Source organism: Phacochoerus africanus, chromosome 1, assembly GCF_016906955.1.
Source record: "Phacochoerus africanus isolate WHEZ1 chromosome 1, ROS_Pafr_v1, whole genome shotgun sequence".
Lineage (NCBI taxonomy): Eukaryota > Metazoa > Chordata > Mammalia > Artiodactyla > Suidae > Phacochoerus > Phacochoerus africanus.
The window spans coordinates 62167458-62187662 of record NC_062544.1 but is presented as its reverse complement, the minus strand read 5'-3'; the positions used below and the strand labels follow the sequence as shown (position 1 = coordinate 62187662).

The following is a 20205-nucleotide window of genomic DNA, read 5'->3' as shown; positions in this document are numbered from 1 at the left end:
TACTTTAATCTTCATTTGTCCCTAAACCTTAGATTTTCTATATCCAACCTCCACCTTCACATCATGTATATCGTGAGCAATAAATGAAAATGGCAACTTGGATAGAAGTACTAATCTGTGACTAAATATTTAACAAGGGGGCAGAAAGGATTTACATTTTGATCTTCAAACACTGGAAAATAAATGCCCTCAGTCGTGAGCTTTCCAAATTGGCAAGACTGCAAGGGCAAAACAAAATTTCCATCCGTTTGATTGACCCCGTGAGAGGTGAGCTATTATTAGCAGGCAAGAACTTGCCAGAAACTATCTGGAAAATATCAGATGAAAGTGATTGAAATGAGAAGTACGTATTTTAAGCTGGTCAGCAGAGCCAGTTCTGAAGGAGACAGATGACAAAACATTGCAAATGCTTATATAATATTTATTCCTATGTATAACGTGTATAACACATCATATATATCGATATATTTAACAATTCATTTTAACTTAACAAATACTTATTGAGTGGCTATTGAGTCGGTCACTATGGCATGCTAGGTTTTCAGAACGCAATAATAAGATATACATTCTGTTACCTCCAGGAACTCAAAAGCTGGAAATGTGTGAGAGGGAACACTATGATTTCTACAACTTAATACAAGCTGACGAAGGTGATATTAGCAACTTGCAGAAAGTGCTCTCATTGCAATGATTAATGGAAGAGAGAAAACCTGATGTTGGTGCCAGTGATCAGACGAGACTTCCCTGAAGAGGCGACATTTAAGTCTTTGGGATTTCAGCAGACACAGGAGGGTAGGAGTGTCATTCTGGCAGAGGAAACAGGATTGACTGGTTAGGAGGGCATGGCTGGAATGATGTGATTGGGAATGGATTGGGTAAGAAACACATTCATTTCTTCAGCAAACTTCCAATGAGTGCTGAAGGAGGTAGGTGCTGGGGACAGAGGCAGAGGAGACAGGGATTTCCTCTTTATGGCTCATGTGATTGGAAGACATTGCTGGAATACAGGGCTGCGGATGTGAACTGAATAGAAACCACCCATCCTGTTGGATTTTAGGATTTCTTTTTTGGTGTTCCAACAATATATTTTGAGGTTAGGTTTAGGGTTAGGGTTAGGGTGCCATTTTATTGAACATCTCCTAAGTGCTGTGCTAAGTAGCTATGTTACTGCTAATCCTTACAACACTCCTGCGTGGAAGGTTTTTTTGTTTTTTTTCTATGTACAGATAGGAAAAGAAACTCTGGGTGCCTAAGACTGCATAGCTTGTAATACTGGAAGCTTGGATTTGTGCAGAGATTGATCTCAGTGACCTAGTAATAATAAAGGCTGAAGAACAACTGAATTCAAGTCCTTCCCCACCCCAACCCCTGCTGAAAACACCATCTCAGAATGCCTTGGGACCACCCTGGCCCCTGATGCTGCAGAATCTGTGCAGGTGATTTATGTCTGTCTCTTCTTCCAAGAGACCAGAGCTTATTGCCTTGCTGGGCAAAGCTGCAGCGGATCCCTGCCCCACCCCTTCTCCATACCCGCACCTCAACCAAAGATTTCCAATTACTGCTCTGCAGAAAATGTCAAAAGCATTATTCAGCTATTCATTATCTCAGGTTTTGTAATTTTTCATATATTTTTACTCTTATCTGCTAGCACTTGAAAAAGCCCAGCTTTTTCCTCTTAAGGGAGCTTAATTTGCAGAGCAATGCGGTCTCCCTATTATGTTCTTATCATCCTCTCCCTGTGGTAGGCAGCATAAGGATGACAAAAAAAAAAACAACAAAAAAAAAACCCCAAAATATTTGAGGACCTTCCTGAAAATCCACGGGAATGAGGAATCCGAAAAGCCTGAGGCTTCTGTTCCTCGAGTGACCTGGAACAAGGCCAAGGGCGATTGGCATTAGCTGTCACAGTCTACTCAGCAAGGCCTCTTGGCTGGTTCTCACAGTGACCAAAACCACCACCCTGGGACCCCGGGACTCTGCCTCAGAGAATTTCTCTGACGGGTTTAACTGGGGGATTAAACAGCTCTTGGGTGCCAAGAGGTTCCTCGAAATTCTCATACCAATGTTAAATTAGCTTTGGTATCCCAAAGACCAGAAGCCAAGGGTGGCTTGGGGTGGCTTAGTCCTTGCCTCATTTCCTCCGCTCCATTCTTGTATTAAAAGGCAATAGACATTTTTCTCAGTGCTCTGTAAAGTGCTGTGCAAAGGCAACTTCCAGTTCCCTAGCTCACTGTCTTCCACCTAGATGGCGCCCCGAACTCCGCCATCTGGAAATTCTGAGCTGCCATCTCCCTGGATCCTTCCCTCCCAGGATCCCCAGGTTTCCGAAGCCAGCGCCCCAGGGCTCCCGGTTCGCGCCGAGGGATTCTGGCGTGCATAGCTCGGGGGAATCCCCGCCCACCTTGTCATTCCTGCAGGGGAATCCCCGCCCCCCGTTCCTGTCACTCCAGGAAGGGAGTTCCCGCCCCTCGAATCTACCAGAGGGAGGGAATCCCCGCCCATCCTGGAGGCTCGGCGGATCCCCAGCGCCGCGCAGCTGGGAGAGCTGGCGGAGGAGCAGACTCCCGGCGCCCGTGCGTGCGGCCCCGGGTGGGAAGACGAGGTGAGTGGCGGCTGCGGGGACCCGCCGGGCCGTGGGCGCCTGGGATTGCGCCTCCCGTGGCTGTGGGCGAACCGCGGCGCTGCAGCTGCGGGCAGGCGCGGCAGTGGCACCCGCGGTGGCAGCAGCGGCGGCAGCGGCGCGGGGACCCGCCGGGCGGCGCCTCGGTCCGAAAGCGCGAGGAGCACCCGTAGCCTCCGCCGAGCCCTGTGCAGGTGAAGCGACTGTCCGGCTGCAGCCGAAACGTGGGGCTTCGAATGGATGGGGGCTAAGGGGAAGCTGTGCCACCCCCGAAACCCCGTGCGACTAGGAAAGTTTAGTGACAAATCCAGGTGCGGGAATCCCAGCCCTGGGAGGGCGGTGAGTAGGGGCTCTGAACCCGGGTCCCGCGTTGGGCGTCGCAAACTCCCCGCGCATCCGGCGGGGGATGGGGAACATGCGGCAGCGGGAAAAGGGCCCGACAGAGGCGGCCAGGGACAGTGGGACAACCTGAGACGCACTGCTGGTGACACTCAGGACAGGGCCTGAAGCCCCTATCCCGGTGCGCGCCCAGGAACCCCATCTCTGGGCCCTCGGCTAGTCCCCTCCTCCAGGGCAGAGGTACTCAGGTGTTCTGGCTTCAGGTACTGCCTTGGGATCCATCGTCCGGCACTTATTCATCTCTTGCCCCTTCCTGCTTGGAGAAGAGACCTGCGGCGCGAGGGCAGGGCGCGCAAAGAGCAAGGGCATCTTTGGGGAGATTACGGGCGTCTGCCGGAGAGATGGGGAAATCCTGCTCTACCCCTCTCCCTCTGAAGTCCAGTCACCTCCGCTTCCCCCCCCCCCCACCCCCCGCTCCGCGCCTTCTCTCTTTTCTCTTTCCCTCGATCTCTTGGATTTGTGTTGCCTTCCCAGGTCTTTGGGCTGTAATATTACTGCAATGCTGAACTGAGTTGGGGGAGGGAGGGTCCAGGGTCCCTGGCTGGAGTTTGCCAGAACCCTGTCCTCAGCAACCCTGATCCGCCCCGCGAGACCTTGATAAGAGACACCGGAGTGTGAAGAGGACAAGGTCTGGCACAGGCTGGTGGCAGACTGGAATGGCAGGCACGAGGGCATTCCAGAGCTGCAGACGTGCGCTGGGACTGGAGGTGGAGCGGGCCAGGGGCTGTCTCTTGCAGCTTGCGAGGGCCTCTTGCCTCCCACAGATGTGGGGTGCCCTGGGTGGATGTGTTTCCCTTGAGAAATGAGGATGGAGGTGGCTGCTGAGTGTGGCTGCAGAAAGTGATACTCTGGATCTGCTTTTACAGACATTCCTTAGTCAGGCCTGCCCAACTCCGTCTGCTCTGGATTTGCTCTAGGGACCTGGTATTTCTACTGGGCATCTTTTCTGGTCTGTGACTGCTGAGATGGGGATCAAGTAGAAACAGGTTGGCAGATGTGGTGTGGGACTGCTGCTTGTGGGGGCAGAATAGACTATCCCAGGACAAACCCTTAGCTGTTCCATCTTCATCAATTCCTTCTTCCATTAGAATGAGCCCAGGAACTAACTAACCATGTAGTGTGGGGGTGGGGTGGGGTAGGGGTGGGGCTGGTGGAGAGAGAGAGCAGGGGGATGGCAGGTGCTGGGAGAGGAAGAATCAAAACTATGTAAAGTATATAAATGCACCTCCCTTGACAAAGTGAATATACTCCTGGAAAAATATTAAATTCTACTTTAAATCTCTATCATTGAAATCGATTTTGCATGCACTTAAAGCAGTTTTCTATTTAAGGAAACTTATGATAATTCCTCTATTCATTTCAACCATTTTTGGAGTACCCATGGTTTGCACAGAGGCTTGGAGGTTCCTGGGGATGTGCGCAGGTGAAAGAGGCTCCCTGTGTGGCATGTATGGGCACCCTATGTTTATTGGTTGAAGGAATGAAGAAATGAGCTAATGAATAAAGTACCCGAAGAAGTGAGCCAGATACAACATTTTGGGAATATGGTGGGAAAAGAAACCACTTTTGACTGAGAGGATCTCAAAGGCTTTGAGGAGGAGAACCTCAGGAGAAAAGGTGGTGCTAAGAGGTGGATCCTAAGGTGGGTAAGGTTGTGACCCTCAGGGGTTCGATAGAAGAAGAGGCTGAGCTGAGGACCTGGAGGAACTTAGTTCTGCATCTGGTAGAGCAAGGCATGGTCATGGTCATGGTCATGGTCAATTATGTGCTTTAGGGTGATTGGTCTGATCTCTGGTAAGGAGGATGGGGAGATGAGTGCTGAGGAGCCTGGTGAGGTGACTCTAATGAGATCAGGGGCAGGAACGTAATGGAGGTCTGAGCTGGTGGGTGACAGTGGCCTTGGAAGAGAGGAAAGGTTCATCAGACATGGACTTGAAGTGTGAGCGCTGCTTAGATTTGGAGTGAGGAGGAATCAAAAGTCAACCGCAGGTGAGGAGCTGAACACACAGGTGGCTGAAATAGGGAGTTTGGAGTTTTAATGTGCAGCAGACCAGAAACCTGGAGAAATCCTTTCAGACTTCTCTTGCTTGACTCCTCCCACATCTAATCAGTCATCAAGGCCTACTGACTGCCTCTTCTTGTAAAACCTGTCAGCAGCTCCCAGGACCCGTGGGATGAATTCCAAATCCTACGTCCCTCTCCAGACTTCTTTTTTGCTGTATCTGATAACACATACACAAGCTGCAGGGCTCCTGATGCTCTTCCTCTCAGCCTCTACAATGCTATTCTTCTGGGGTGGTAGTGGGAACGGTGAGGTCCTGGAATTTCCTTTCTTCCCTGGTCCTCCTGATGAACTGTTTTATATTCTTCAAGATGCAGCTCAGGCCCTCCTCCTCTGTGAATTCTCTGCCTCTCCCTCTCCCAGGAGACCTAAAACAGTCCTACCTTTGGACCATTGCTCTGCAGAGCCCCGTTTGCATCTCATCCTGATGCCTGGGTCTGTTTCTTTAGGACCCTATCCTATTTGTGTTCAGATAAGGCCTTGACCAGTTACCCACCAACTTCCTTGAGTTAGACAGGAAGAGAGACAGCCAACACTCTAGATACCACTGCCCCCCCACTCCCTTGCACCCGCTGTTTGCCCTATAGGGTGTTGTCCCAACCTTGGCTTGGAAGTTCCAGAGCTGGTGGGCTGGACAAGGTGACACCCAGCTGTGCATACTCCCTTGGCCTAGATCATGTGGGCCTAAGTGACTCAGACTATGGTGGGAGGGGAGTGTCCCTGCTGGAAGGTGGCCCCAGGTCCCTCTTTCCGCACCATCTACAAGGGGGAACACCCCAATGAAGACAAACCCACAAGAGGTCAGGACCAAGCCCAAGGAGAGGCAGACTCATTAACAGGGTAGACCTGGAGCCTTGACAGCTTTTAACCTCTTTCTTCTGCCCTCAAAACTGTTCCCACTACCAAGTAGGATGCTAGGCAGGCAGGCTTCTGAGGCAGGTGGGTGGACAGGCGCAGATAGGAATGTCTGAGAAGGGCCAGTATCCCAGGAGGATGATGGGAAAAGGCCATCAGCCGAGGCTGAGAGCAGCATCTATAAAAGCTGGCTGTGGAAAGCCAGGTTGCAAGGGACGAAGGAGAGGGTGATTGACAAGACAGTGGAAGTGGAGGGTGTAGACACTGGATCCAGAAGTGTGCCAGTTAAAAATAATAGAGTAGTTTGAGGAGGTGGTAGCATTGTGGGATGGTTTATTCAAGAGAGTCCCCCAGTTCCCCCTTGGGGCATGTTTAGTAAACAGAAGAGAAGTGGGAGAGAATGGAGACTAGACAAAGCGTTTTTTGGAAGGGAAGAGACCAGAGACACTGAGAGCAGGTGCAGGGAAAGACAAAAGCTGGCATCTGCCTCCCCTGGAAGATGGGAGGGAAGCAGAGGTGGAGCAAGGCGCTGGAGGGAGCCTGCTGCCAGCCAGGAGCGTCATATGTGAGGCTTGGGAGCCTGGGGGGCATCGGCTGAAGGGCTGCTGCTGGCCAGGAGGGTGAACCTTGCTCCTGGCAGCGACTGAGGCAGCCAAGAGAGATGGGAAGGATTGTGGAACTGGGGTCCAGAACTTTGGCTGGAATCCTCGCTGTGCAGAGAACGTCTCACTGGCATCATCATCTATTCGAAATTTTGGAGCCTCAGCTTCTTTGCGTGCAAATTGGTAGAAGAGTTGCTTCCCAGGGTTATTCTTAGCAGGAATAAAAAGAGGTACTGAGATATGCATGTGTCTCAGTGACACTGTCTGGTACGTAGTGAGTCCTGACGAGAGTGTGTTGAGAAATGAATAAACCTCTTGCCAAAGTCAGTGACAGCCAGTTGTATGCAGAAGGCAGGGCTTTTCAGTAGAACTGACCAAAGCTTTCTCTCCGCTCTGGGTGAAAGATGTACCACAGCCCTCTCTGATGCGAAGGTCAGCGTGCCAGGGTGCAAAGCAGGGGGATTCTGGATAGTCTTCCCTTCTCCTCAGTGCTTTTGGAAGGAGCAGCCTATTCAGACTTGCTAATTCCTGCATTCCAGGAAGCTGAGGCCCAGAAAAGCAGAGAACTCACCTCATTCTGGTCCAACTGGAGCTAGAGTCACATCTACAGTTGCCTGGTCTGGGAACTGTTGTCTTGCAGTGACAGCTGTGCAGGAAGGAGGTGGGTGAGGAGGAATTAAAAATCTGTGTCCACCCTTGGTTTTATTAATGGATCTATCATTATATTTCGAAAGATTAGATAAATATTCTCACTTACTCATCAAGAGAGGAGGAAAATGAACATTAACTGGATTTAGTAAACACTCAATAGATGTGTGCCAAATTATATAGTATTTGGGGGAAATGTGCAGAATGTTTTTTAAGGAAAGAGAAGAATAAAAATATGTTTTCAGATTATTCTTGATTTATTTTTCCACCTGGATGGTCCATGTCTAGATTTTGTTCTCCTTTGGGCTTATGCATAGGTTCCATATAAAATGATAGATCCCTTTATGGCATTTAAAATGTTCTAATCCTTGATCTCATAATATCCATCTTCTAGAAATGAAAAAAAGATAGACTTGGGAAGAATACATTTCCCCTGGGTTCTGCAGTTCTGGGTAAAGAAAGGATTTGAAGCGAGGTAGCGCATCTGATTCAGACTTGAATTGCCTGTGATCTGAAGGGCTCTGCATTCTATTTACAAATGTGTTCAAGAAAACACTGGGAGCATTTATGGTTTGAAAACTCAGTAGTTGAAGAGGCCCTTTGTGGACGGATAAGGAGGCCAGGCCGGGAGATGGCTTTTTAAGGCACTAAGTGTTTGGAGAAGACGCATTTGTCTTTTAAGTCTGCCAGGTCTGGGGAGAGGCCTGCCCCTGGCTGTGGCCCCTCTCCGATGACAATAACATCTTCTCCACCCCACATTCTCAGTGGGCTGGGAAACAATTTGAATTCTGAGAGCTTCATTACCTACACAATTCACTGAGTGAACAGTGTCTGGGCTATTAACTTGTAGAAAATCAGAAACTTCAGAATTAACTCTCTTTAGGAAGCAGTCTAATGAAACCAGATAGCATTGAACATCTGGCTGATTACGTTATTCTTGGATCCTTTGTTTTTAGGTTTTAAAGTGTTTCTGGGCTCATCAAGCGCTCTAGGACATGTGAAGGGGTTTTAGAGAAGCAGGTTTAGGGAATCCACTTTACAGGGAAGAGGACTAATGTTGCCCACACTAATGTCCCAGCATTAGATGAAATTATGGCAAGGAGATAGGGAAAGTTTTGTTGCCTTAAGCAGCCTGGAATGCCTTGCTATCCACATGAGGATTAAAAAAAGAAAAGGAAAGAAAAGAAAAAAAAATCACATACTCAGAAGGATTTGCAAATCCCCCCAAAGGAGTATAATCCAATCCCTTGCCTTCAGGTTGAAGTAGATTTAGGCTTTTCCATGATGGATCTGTGGTGGTTGAATGGCTCCTGAGGGAGGGGCTTTCATGGTGTATGTAGCCCTTAATAGAATGATGCTCCAGACTGGATCCCTTGAGGGTTTTGGCGGGAGTGGAAATGGATTTGGACTGAGCCACTCACCATCTCCTTTGTATCGACACCCAACACCTCTAGCATATGGCTTTGCCTGCATTTGACTTTTGCTATCTCTGCTACCTCAACTGAATTATCCGGGTGAGAGCACACACACTGTGTCATCCTGGCTTCTGAGGGATGTTCATCCTGCTTTGCTGCAAATCAAGGTGCATGGATGCAATGCAGAATAGGCTTCTTACCATACCTAAGAGCTGTGCAATCCCAAACCAGCTCCCTGGCTGAGCCTACATGATGAGGGATTACTTGGGAATACTCGTTGTGCTGGAAGGGGGCCGGATCAGGGAGGGTAATTATGGATCAAGATGTTCTCAGTAGAAGGTGGGAGGATTGGGCTGCCTCTCAGGGGAGGCCTTTGGGCATCCAGAAAAAGGTAGTGGGAGGGGAGACAGTACTTGGAGACTTGATCGCCTGGGGCACTGTGTGATTACTGTCACACCTAGGGAGATCTTGTGATATATGGGGGGAAGGTGGAATGAAAAAACACCTGCTCTTTTGTCCCCTTCACCAGAGGCCAGCACTCTGCAGATGCCCTATAATGTGAACGTGCTTGTCCTGTGTACACATCCTGGGATGGCATTGGATGTCTGGTATTCCACAAGACTCCTTCTCTGCTATGCCATTTTGGCTTGGCATTGATAAGTTTGAACACCAGTAATGCCCTCACCCTTGAAGAATATTAAGTGGCTCCTGACACTACTTATATTTGCATGCAGGTGATCAAATATAATTACAAAGTCTCCCCTAGTGTTTGCACAGTTCTTATTTTACACCTATGAAGATGAGAATGGTGTCAATACACTCTTTACATTTCTGTGTGCTAGCCAATGGACCCTTCTAGAATGCCTGATTTCAACTGTGTGTGTTTCAGTTGGATTACCCACCTCCCCCATTTTGGCACAGTGAATTCTATTTTATTTTATTTTTAAAATTTTTATTTATTTATTTTTGTCTTTTTTAGGGCTGTATCTGAGGCATATGGAAGTTCTCAGGCTAAGGGTTGAATCAGAGCTGCAGCTGCCAGCCTACACCATAGCTCATGGCAACGCTGGCTCCTTAACCCACTGAGTGAGACCTGGGATCGAACTGGCATCCTCGTCGTGGACACGAGTCGGGTTCATAACTGCTGAGCCACAGTGGGAACTCTGACACAGTGTATTTTATACAGATTTGGGTAAAACTAGGCTGTGCTATATGGGTCTCGTGGTGAAGAAAATTAACTTCCAAGGCTAAAGAAGCCATGCAAATATTATTACAAAAATCACTCGGCATGTAAATTTGGCGTTGTTTTCCTCCACTTCTCCTCTGCCTACTCTCCACTTGTTACCCTGCCCTGGTCCCCGTTATTCCCAGTATCATTAGGCTAATGTGCTTGGAGTGTCCTCATCAGCCCAGATTCTCATGAGAGAGCAGGCAGTGAGAAGGCATGGGGCGGGGTGGGGTGGGGGGGACGACGGGGAAGGTACCGTGAAGGGTTATAGTAACCCCTCTCTGGCCCTCCTACTGGTCTTTAAAAACCCCAGCAGATGGAAGGCTTATTGATTTTTTATCGGTGGCTGCTGGGGGCAGCGTTCAGCAGTTTCTGGCACCTGGGAGTCATACAAGCACCAGCACCTGCTTCCCACCTTCTGGCCCCTCGCCTGCTCAGGGTCCTGGGCACCGCCAGTCTGTAGAGATTTCTGAAGGCGATTGGCCTCCCTGCTGCCTCCTCACTCTTCAGGATCCGGCACAATGTTTAGGACATGGGGAGAAATTAAAGTGCTTATTCCCTACTCAGCAGACAGTGTTCTAGATACTTTACACGTATTAGTGAATTTAATTCTCATAACCATCTGATGAGCTGCATGCTGTTCTTACCCCCATGTTTGTTTCCTAAGGTTGATCTAAGAAATGACCACTTGGAGTTCCTGTTGTGGCTCAGCAGGTTAAGAACCTGACTGGTATCCATGAGGATACCAGTCAATTTCTGGCCTCACTCAGGTTAAGGATCTGGCATTGCCAAAAACTGTGGCATCGGTTCTGGTGTAGCTGTGGCGTAGGTTGGCAGGTGCAGCTCCAATTCAACCTCTAGCCTGGGAACCTCCATATGCCCGAGGTGCAGCCAAAAAAAAATAAAGAAGTAAATTTAAAAAATAAATGATCACAAACTTGGTGGCTTAGAGCAGCAAAGACATATTCTCTCATAGTTCTGGAGGTCAGATGCCTGAAACCGAGTGTTGGCAGGGCCGTGTTCCCTCTGGAGGCTCTAGGGAAGAAGCCTTCCTTGCCTCTTGCAGCCTCCTTGTGGCTGTTTCACTCCAGTCCCCATCTCTGTCTTTGTGTCATCTTTTCCTCTGTCTACTCTTGTCCTCCCTTTCCTCTATTGAATGTGTCTCTATTTAACTTGTCCCCTGTAAGGACACTTGTCATTGGATTTAGGGCCACCTGGATAATTCATGATGATCTCATCTGAAGATCCTTAATTTAATTACATCTGCAGATAAGGTCATAGTCACAGGTACCAGCATGTGAATGTATCTTTTCTGAAGCTACCATTTAACCCATTTATGTACCCTTTTGCAGATGGAGAAATAGGGATGGGTTGTGGTTAAGCAAATTCTTCAAGGTTACAGGAGCTTGTGGAGCTGGGATTTAAGGTGAGCAGTGTGGCTCCAGAGCGTGTGTTCTTTTTTTTTTTTTTTTGTCTTTTTACCTTTTCTAGGGCCACTCCCACGGCATATGGAGGTTCCCAGGCTAGGGGTCGAATCGGAGCTGTAGCTGCTGGCCTACGCCAGAGCCACAGCAACGCAGGATCTGAGCCACATCTGCGACCTACACCACAGCTCACGGCAACGCCAGATCCTTAACCCACTGAGCAAGGCCAGGGATCAAACCCGCAACCTCATGGTTCCTAGTCGAATTTGTTAACCACTGTGCCATGACGGGGACTCCAGAGCGTGTGTTCTTGAACTACAGATCTTTTTCCATTTACAATGCATTACGTATCATAATATACTCACAGTAGTAATACTCATCATAAACAGCAAATATCCTAAGTCAGAAATGCATTTAATATCTCATGTACCAAACATCATAGCTTAGTCTCACCTACCTTAAATGCGCTCAAAACACTTACCTTAGCCTACCAGATGAGCAAAATCATTTAACACAAAGTCGATTTTATAATAAAGTGTAGAATATCTCATGGATTACTGGATACTGAACTGAAGGTGAATGTCAGAATGGTTGTCTGGGTGCAGAATGGTCATAAGCACATCAGGTGTTCACTTGTTCACCCTCGTGGTCATGTGGCTGATGGGAGCTCACGGCCACTGCCCAACATCTCAAGAGAGTGTTGTAACCGCCCATCGCTAGCCTGGGAAAAGATCAAAATTCAAAATCTGAAGTATGGTTTTGACTAACCATGTATCACTTTTGCATGATCGTAAGGTTGAAGATTGTAGGGCAAACCATCATAAGTTGGGGACGACCTGTCATCTCCACTACCTCTCAGGAATGTGCTCTGATTGCTTCTGGTGTGAATGAGTGGCAGGATGGGTGGGTAGATAGATGGATAAAAAGATGCCAAGAAAAAAAAAAGGAAAAAGAAAAAGAGAAGGAGTTAATGCTGTGGCACAATGGGATCAGCAGTGACTCTGGAGTGCTGGGACGCTGGGTTTAATCCCCAGCCTGGCACAGTGGGTTAAGGATCTGGCATAGCCACAGCTGCAGCTTAGTTCAAAGCTCGACTCAGATCTGATCCCTGGCCCGGGAGCTCCATATGCCGTGGGGCAGCCAAAAAAAAAAAAAATGAAAAAATGCTGATAACAGTGACTGGCCAACACTCTCCTTCCCAGGGTACTGAATATTATACCAGCATCAACTGATATTCATTATTTTCTGACGTGGCCCCAGGACTTGCCCTTGGGTTCTCTTCTCTAGCTCTTCTCCCTCCTACAGAGATCTCATCTACCCCAGGGCTTTTCCTACCATCTGTGTGCTGTTGCCTCCCAAATTTCTGTGTCTAGCTCTCACTGACTTCCAGACTCATTGCCAGTTTGACATCCTCATGTGGTTGTAGAATGGATGCCTAAGCCCTAGCATGATTGAAAGGGAAGCCTTGATATTTTTATGCTAATTCTTTCCTTCTTTTCCCATCTCAGTCAGTGACACCACCTAAAGATTCATTCCCCAAACTTAGAAACCCCTCTTTACCTCACTAATTTTCTCTTTTCCTCACTTATCTCTTTTCCTCATACTCAGCAGCTAAGTCTGTAAGTGCTGTTGGCTCCTCCTCCAGTATCCCCCCTCCTTCTCCCCACTTCCATGGAGGCCCCCCCCTCCAGTTGAGGTTGTCCTTGTACCCCTGCTGTGGTGATCCTCTAACCGGGCCTTCTGAGAGTACTCTTGAGCCTTAGTCCTTCCTCCTCAGAGCAGCTAGAGGAGTCTTTTCAAAACACATATCAAGTCATGTCACTGTGTCGCTTAAACCTGGGGTTGCCATTTGAATATGATTCAGGCCCTTTGCTGCAAGTTGACCCTGACCTCACTCAGTGGGTAAAGGATCAGGTGTTGCTGTGAACTGTGGTGCAGGCCAGCAGCTACAGCTCCATTTAGACCCTCTAGCCTGGGAACTTCCATATGCCATGGGTGTAGCCCTAAACAAACAAAAAAATTCATTTCTATTTTTTTTCACTTGGGTATTTGGGCTCAAGACTTTTTCTGATCCATCTGGAGACTTAATGGTTTAAACCGTCTTTCTTGAATGCTTATAAGAAAGGCAGAATGACCAGGTTCCAGCCTGATCATCTCTCTAGAGAGAATGCAAAGGTAGAATTTGTTTGCATTCATAAGAAACCCTGACATCTTCTTCTTCCTGGTTTTCCTTACATACCAATACTTTTCTATATATTTTTTTCCTGCCTCCCTGTCTCCTCTCTGTTGATAGAACCCTAGAATGAGAACATGGACCCTTGTTTTTAGATTAGTTGACGGCAAGCTCCTGTGCACTGGGTTTTGCTAAAACCCTGGTCTATTTCTCTGTCACCAGCTTTGAGCCAGTCATGGAAGAAGCCAAAGGAGAGGTTCTTGCCAGATGTGGGGCTCAAAGGAACTTCTGCCAATGTTGCAGACTGGGGAAAATGAGAAAGCAGCTATTTGTTTCCTTCCCTGCTCTTGGACCTCTTTTTAAAAATAAGTTCCATCCTGATAAGTACACATCAGACAGAAAGCTACTCTTTCAGGCAAATAGTAATTGTGAGAATGGCCAAGACCCACAACTGTAGGTTGGGCTTTTATTTGGAGAAAGGGCTCTAGTGGCTGATGAGTGTATCTGGCAAGTATAGCTGCTTTCCTGCGGGAGAGCAGAACTCTGGCCATTTGATACGTCATGCGCTTTGCCTCTGCTGTCATGAGTGGGGTTTGCTATGGTAACCAGAACTTTGCCTGGAGGGTTGCGCATGTAAAATGTCACTCATTAGCAGTCTCCTTTATTTTTATCATAATCCAAAGAGGAGCTGCTCATTGTTTCTGCTAACAGACAGGTGGGTAGTCACAGTGGAGCCCAGGTGGAAGTGTACATGCTATTCTCATGGGGAATATCACCACCCACCAGAGCTCTCATTTGCTGGGTCAAAGAATACTTCTGGATTCCCATGGTTGCCCATGGTTATAATCCATGTTGGAATCTGCACGCTGGGACAGTTGGACTTTAGTATTTCTTATAAATCTTTCTCACCCGCTACTCCCCATCTCCACCTTGACACAGCATGAAAATGTTGCTAACAATGCAGATAGGAAGGAGGTAGCTTCTCATAAAACCACTGAAAATTGGGAAAGCTCAGCAGACATTTGAAGGAGGCAGTATAACTAACCATGCTCAGTTCTTTCCTAGAGTTTGTACGTTGTTCTCGCTGCTGCAAACCAACTTTTTTTCCCCTTTTTCATCCAACTAATATTTATTTAGTACATACAAGAGAAGTACAGAAAAAAATGTATACGCATTTCATTTGGAGTTCTCGTCGTGGCGCAGTGGTTAACGAATCCGACTAGGAACCATGAGGTTGCAGGTTCGATCCCTGGCCTTGCTCAGTGGGTTAAGGATCCGGCGTTGCCGTGAGCTGTGGTGTAGGTTGCAGACGGCTCGGATCCCGCGTTTCTGTGGCTCTGGCGTATGCGGGTGGCTACAGCTCCAATTAGACCCCTAGCCTGGGAACCTCCATATGCCGCGGGATCGGCCCAAGAAATAGCAAAAAGACCAAAAAAAAAAAAAAGTATATGCATTTCATATTCAATGCATGGGCAATGAAAATAAATAAAAATTCAGATTGCCTTGAATTATCAAACCCCTCAAATTATTTAACTGTCTTTTGGGATGGGGGAGAAACAGCAGAGAAAGCATAGCTTCAAGAACAGGAGTTCCCATCATGGATCAGCAGAAACAAATCTGACCAGCAACCATGGGGAGGTAGGTTCAATCCCTGGCCTTGCTCAGTGGGTTAAGGATCCTACACTGTTGTGAGCTGTGGTGTATGTCAAAGACATGGCTCGGATCTGACGTTGCTGTGGCTGTGGCATAGTGTAGGCCAGCAGCTACAGCTACAATTTGACCCCTAGCCTGGGAACCTCCATATGCCACGAGTGTAGCCCTAAAAAAATTAAAAAAAAAAAAAAAAAAAACATGCTGAGCTTCCTGAGCCTTGCTTTTGCTGGAGACTTGGAACTGGCTAAGAACTGCCTTGGTGTATTTCCTCATAGATATATATCCAGGCTTAGGGAAATCTGGACCATGTCACATTGTGCTCCATCATCTGTGGCTTTGGTTGGGAATGTGAACTGCAACCCAAAGTGAAGCCAGAACCACTTCTTGAGTTGATGTCAGTGTTAGTTCGGAAACACTAGACTGGAAGGTTCCTCCAGGCAGAAACCATGTCCCATTTGCTGCTGTGACTCAAGCACCTAGTGCAATGCTGGACCATAGTAGATCCTTCATGAAAGATTTTTAAATGAACGACACTAGTGTCTGACCAGCATGTCCAAGTGGGGAGATGAATCTGGACTATAAACTTTGGGTCTTCCTTACAGCAAACCTGTGAAAATCCTTGAAGTCTGAAATGGTCCTGTCCCTCAGAAACATATCATCTAATGGGGAGCTAGGAAATCTGAGACAGTGCTAGTCATGATTTAAGATGTATGGGAAGATGAGTCTTTTTTTGTCTTTTTAGCGCTGCACCTGTGGCATATGGAGGTTCCCACGCTAGGGGTCTAATCGGAGCTACAGCTGCCAGCCTACACCACAGCCACAGCAATTCGGGATCTGAGCTGCGTCTGTGACCTACACCACAGCTCATGGCAATGCTGGATCCATAACCCACTGAGTGAGGCCAGGGATCAAACCTGTAACCTCATAGTTCCTAGTTGGAACTGCGCAGGACGGGAACTCCAAGATGAGTCTTCTGATGCAAGTTTCTTAATAGTTATCCTTCCATCAACAGTATTGTTCCAAATGGAAAGATTTCCTTTTTACATTTTGATCATTTTAGATGTTTTCATGAACATCACACTTATATAGCCCCAGTCATTTCTTCAGTAAATCAGATAGAGACTTGCTGTGTGCTAGACTCTTATACTCTATTAGGGAAGACAGACATCCAATATGCTTTAAGCTGTGTCCAGGAATAGGACCTCCTAGAGAAGTGATTCACCACCTTGCCGAACATCACAAACTGCTTTCATCACGATCACTAATGATGTCTACATTGCTAAACCTAAGGACTGATTCTGAGCCTTTTCCATGCTCTTTTATTTATTTATTTATTTATTATTTATTTTTTGTCTTTTTTTTTTTTTTACCATTTCTTGGGTTGCTCCCAAGGCATATGGAGGTTCCCAGGCTAGGGGTCTAATCGGAGCCATAGCCACCGGCCTATGCCAGAGCCACAGCAACGTGGGATCCGAGCCGCGTCTGCAACCTACACCACAGCTCACGGCAACGCCAGATCCTTAACCCACTGAGCAAGGTCAGGGATCGAACCTGCAACCTTGTGGTTCCTAGTCAGATTCGTTAACCACTGAGCCACCACGGGAACTCCTTTCCATGCTCTTTTAAAGTGTTTGATGCACATCTCTGCCTTATCCTTGAAATGCATCCTTCCCTTGGCTCTCTGGACACCATAATGTACAGACAGTATGGCACCTTGCTCACTAGCTGGTGTTCCTTCTCAGTTTTCTTGACTGCCTTCTCTTCTCCCTGATCTCTCATAGCTGAAGGGCCCAGGACTCAATACTTGCATTTCTTGTCTTGTCTTTCTGTGATTACTATCTGTAATGTCATTGCTGTCCTGGCTTTACCTACCATCCATCAGCCAAGCATTCATACCAGTGTATCTCCTTCTTGTACCACTTGCATGTAGAATCATCTACTTGACTTCTCTGCTAACGGTGATCTCAAACTTTAACATCTAAATTCCTGATGTCCATCCCTGCCCCTTCCAGATGCTTTGTCTCTGGTTTATCAGAATATTCCCAGATTCTGACCGTGGTTCATTGCCTCTCTTTATCCCCAGTGTCCTCATCTCTTAATTGGATTATTTTAGGAATTGCTCAATTGCTACCTCTTCCCTTTTCCCCCGTAGCATATTCTGCGCAGAACTGCCTGAGTGATCCCAGTAACATGTAAATCAGAGCATGTCACTTCTCTGTGCAAACTTTCCCATAGCTTCCCATCTCACCCAGTGTAAAAGGCAAAAACTCACTACCTAACTTCCCTCCCGTCTTCCCCTCCCTCTCTGACCCCATCTCTAGAACTCTCCCTCTCAGCTCAAGCCACATGCCACATGGGCACACTTCTGCCTCAGGGCCACCGCACCTGCCATTCCCTCTGCTTGACATGTTCTTTCATGTGGCTGAGTTGCTGCTTCCTTCAGATCTCAGTTCATATGTCACTTTCGGTGAAGTCTTCCGTGCCACCCTGCTCGAGCTTGAGATTTCATATCCCCTTCGCAGCTTTATTTTTTCCTTAGCACCTTGTCAGTTTTTAAGCATGTATATGTTACTGACTTAATTTGCTTTTCTGCCTGCTCTGCCCCGCTGCAATGTAAAATTTATGAGAGTATTTTTTTTTTTTTTTGGAGGGGGGCATCTATTTGAGTCACTCTTCTATCTTCAACACTTACAAGGTTTGGCATACAGCAGACGCTCAGAAAACAATTTGTAGGGAGAATGAAGTAGAGTCACTGGTATTTTAAATTTCAATGTCGATGCCTCGGGGATTGTGATGTAATTGGTAGGACAAGCACAAGCATTGGTATCTTCTGAATGTTTCCTAGGTAGTTCTAAGTAGAGCCAGGGTTTCAAACCCCTATTTGTTTATTTTTTCTTTCTTGGGATTTTACCTCTGTGGCCTATGTTGTTGCATTCTTAGAAAATCCATTAGTTTCCAAACTTAAATTTCAGGGGATACTTTTGATGAAATTTGTGCTGTGTGTAATAGGATATTTGGGTTTTCATCAGAGCATCATGTTAGAGTGAATGTAGTGGACGTTCATCCCTGCCTGACCTTGGCTGAACTCTGCCTGGGAGGCGTGGACCTCCTACTGTAAGGTCAAGTGTTTTCTTTAATTTCCTCATTGAAGAGCCAGTTTTTCTCTTTAAATACAGTCAGCCCTTGATGTCTGTGTATCCACAGGTTCTGCATCTGCAGATTCAGCCAACCGCTGATGGAAAATATTTCGGGGAAATATTCCAGAAAGTTCCAAAAAGCAAAACTTGAATTTGTCAGTATTTACATTGTATTCACAACCATTTACATTGTATTGGGTACTATAAGTAATCTAGAGATGATTTAAAGTATAAGGAAGGATATGCATAGGTTATATGCAAATACTACATCATTTTATACAAGGGACTTGAGCATCCTCTGATTTAGATAGCCACAGGGATCTTGGAATTGATGTCCCATGACTGTATATGAAAAGTGAGAAGGGATTTGGATCCACTTACCTGCTTTTATCCTCATGGGCTCTATGCATTTGTTTCATACCCTCCACCTGAACACCCCTCTACTCACTTGTTGGCTCAATTCTGTCCACCCCCTAAGACCCAGGCAAAGTCTCACTCTCCCTTGGAGGAGTATTTCTCCTCACCCTCTAGCTGGCAGCCTCTTCCAGAGCGTCTGGCACACACACTGCCTGGCACATTCTCCTGGCATCCACCAGACGCTGCCTTGGTTGGTGAACCTTTCCTTGAAAGTGTCTTTGTGTGCAGCTCCTCCCAGGCCAGACTGTAAACTCTCCGAGGACTCTTGGCCGTACTTCTCATGTCTTTGCATCCCCAGCAGCGGCTGTAAATAGACGGATTGGCTAAACTATTCTTGTTGAATGTATTGACAACTTCTAAGGAGCATTGCCAAGGGGGAAGGGTATCCATCTTGGTGTAATTAGAGAAATACCCTTCATAAACACCCTGGCATCTTTTTCTCTGGGTTATTGTTGATTGATATCTTTCTTATCTCATGTTTTTTTTGTTTGTTTTTTTGTTTTTTTAAAGCAACTAGCTAGCTCGTACGGTTTAAAAATCTCAAGATTTCAGTACGGTTGAAAACGACATACTCAGGAAAGCTCAGCTATAATCACATTTGCCTTTATTTTCAAAATCACATTCCAGGAAATAAATTTAAAACACCCTTTAGGGCTGCTTGGAGGAAGCTCCAAGATAAAACAAAGGGGGGGCACCTTGTAGGACCCCTCTCTCTATTTGAAATAGTGGCTCTTCTATTAGAGTCTCCTTATCAGGCTAACATTCTTCATTTCAGCAGGCTGAGAGATCAGCTGACCTAAAATGTTGGAGTAGGAGGTAGGTTTAGAAACTAAGGTCTTAACACCTTTATGGCCTTTTGAAGCCCTAGGATTGGGGGGAAGTGATGTCATGGTGAGACAGGAAATGTTATAAAGCTGTAAAATGTCATAAACCAATTTCCATCTGGTTGTAGGTGTAAAAGACACAGCAAAGAAAAGTGCATTGTGTTTTTTTCCATGGGAATAAGGTTGCTAGATCAGAACATCACGGGAAAGCTGTTGACATAACATATCTGGACTTTTCAGCATGGTGTTTGGATGGTCCCTTGTGACATCTTTGTAGGCAAGATGGAGAAATGTTGACTAGATAGCTGAAGAACCTGGTGACATGTAGCTGACTGACTAAATGCCCAGACAAAGGGGATGATGGATTGATGTTCATCCAGAGAGAAGGTTCTAACAGTAAGAGTCAGGTACACTTCTGCCATTGGATGTATCCTGCTCCTGTTCAATGTTTTGTTTTGTTTTGTTTTTTGCTTTTTTTTTTTCCCAGATGACTTGAATAAAGATGTGGGTGACATGTTTATCTCATTTGCTCATGACCCCAATCTGGGAGGCACAGTGACTTCTTTTCACACCAGAATCAGACTCTAGATTGACTTGCAGGATCAGCCACATCTTGCCAGATCAGCCAAGGGCTCAAGGGAAGGTTCTGCACTTAGGTCTGAAAAACCAACTACATGTATTACAGGATGATCAGGAACCTGCCTTCACAGTGGTCTTTGTGTAAAAGATTCGGGCAGTTCATTTGACG

General features: G+C 46.8%; 1 protein-coding gene across 4 annotated transcripts in view; it reads left to right on the top strand.

Annotated features, from left to right (window-relative positions):
• Positions 1-2485: 2485 nt before the first annotated feature.
• The window catches only part of PDZD2 (PDZ domain containing 2), a 417701-nt gene continuing 399981 nt past the window's right edge, over positions 2486-20205 (top strand). For 3 of the 4 annotated variants that reach the window (XM_047767605.1, XM_047767596.1, XM_047767566.1), the window contains exon 1: positions 2493-2602. The gene's annotated coding sequence lies outside the window, so the exon portion shown is untranslated. Of the gene's footprint in view, positions 2603-20205 lie in introns of all 4 variants that reach the window. The other variant, XM_047767572.1, reaches the window with a different exon arrangement.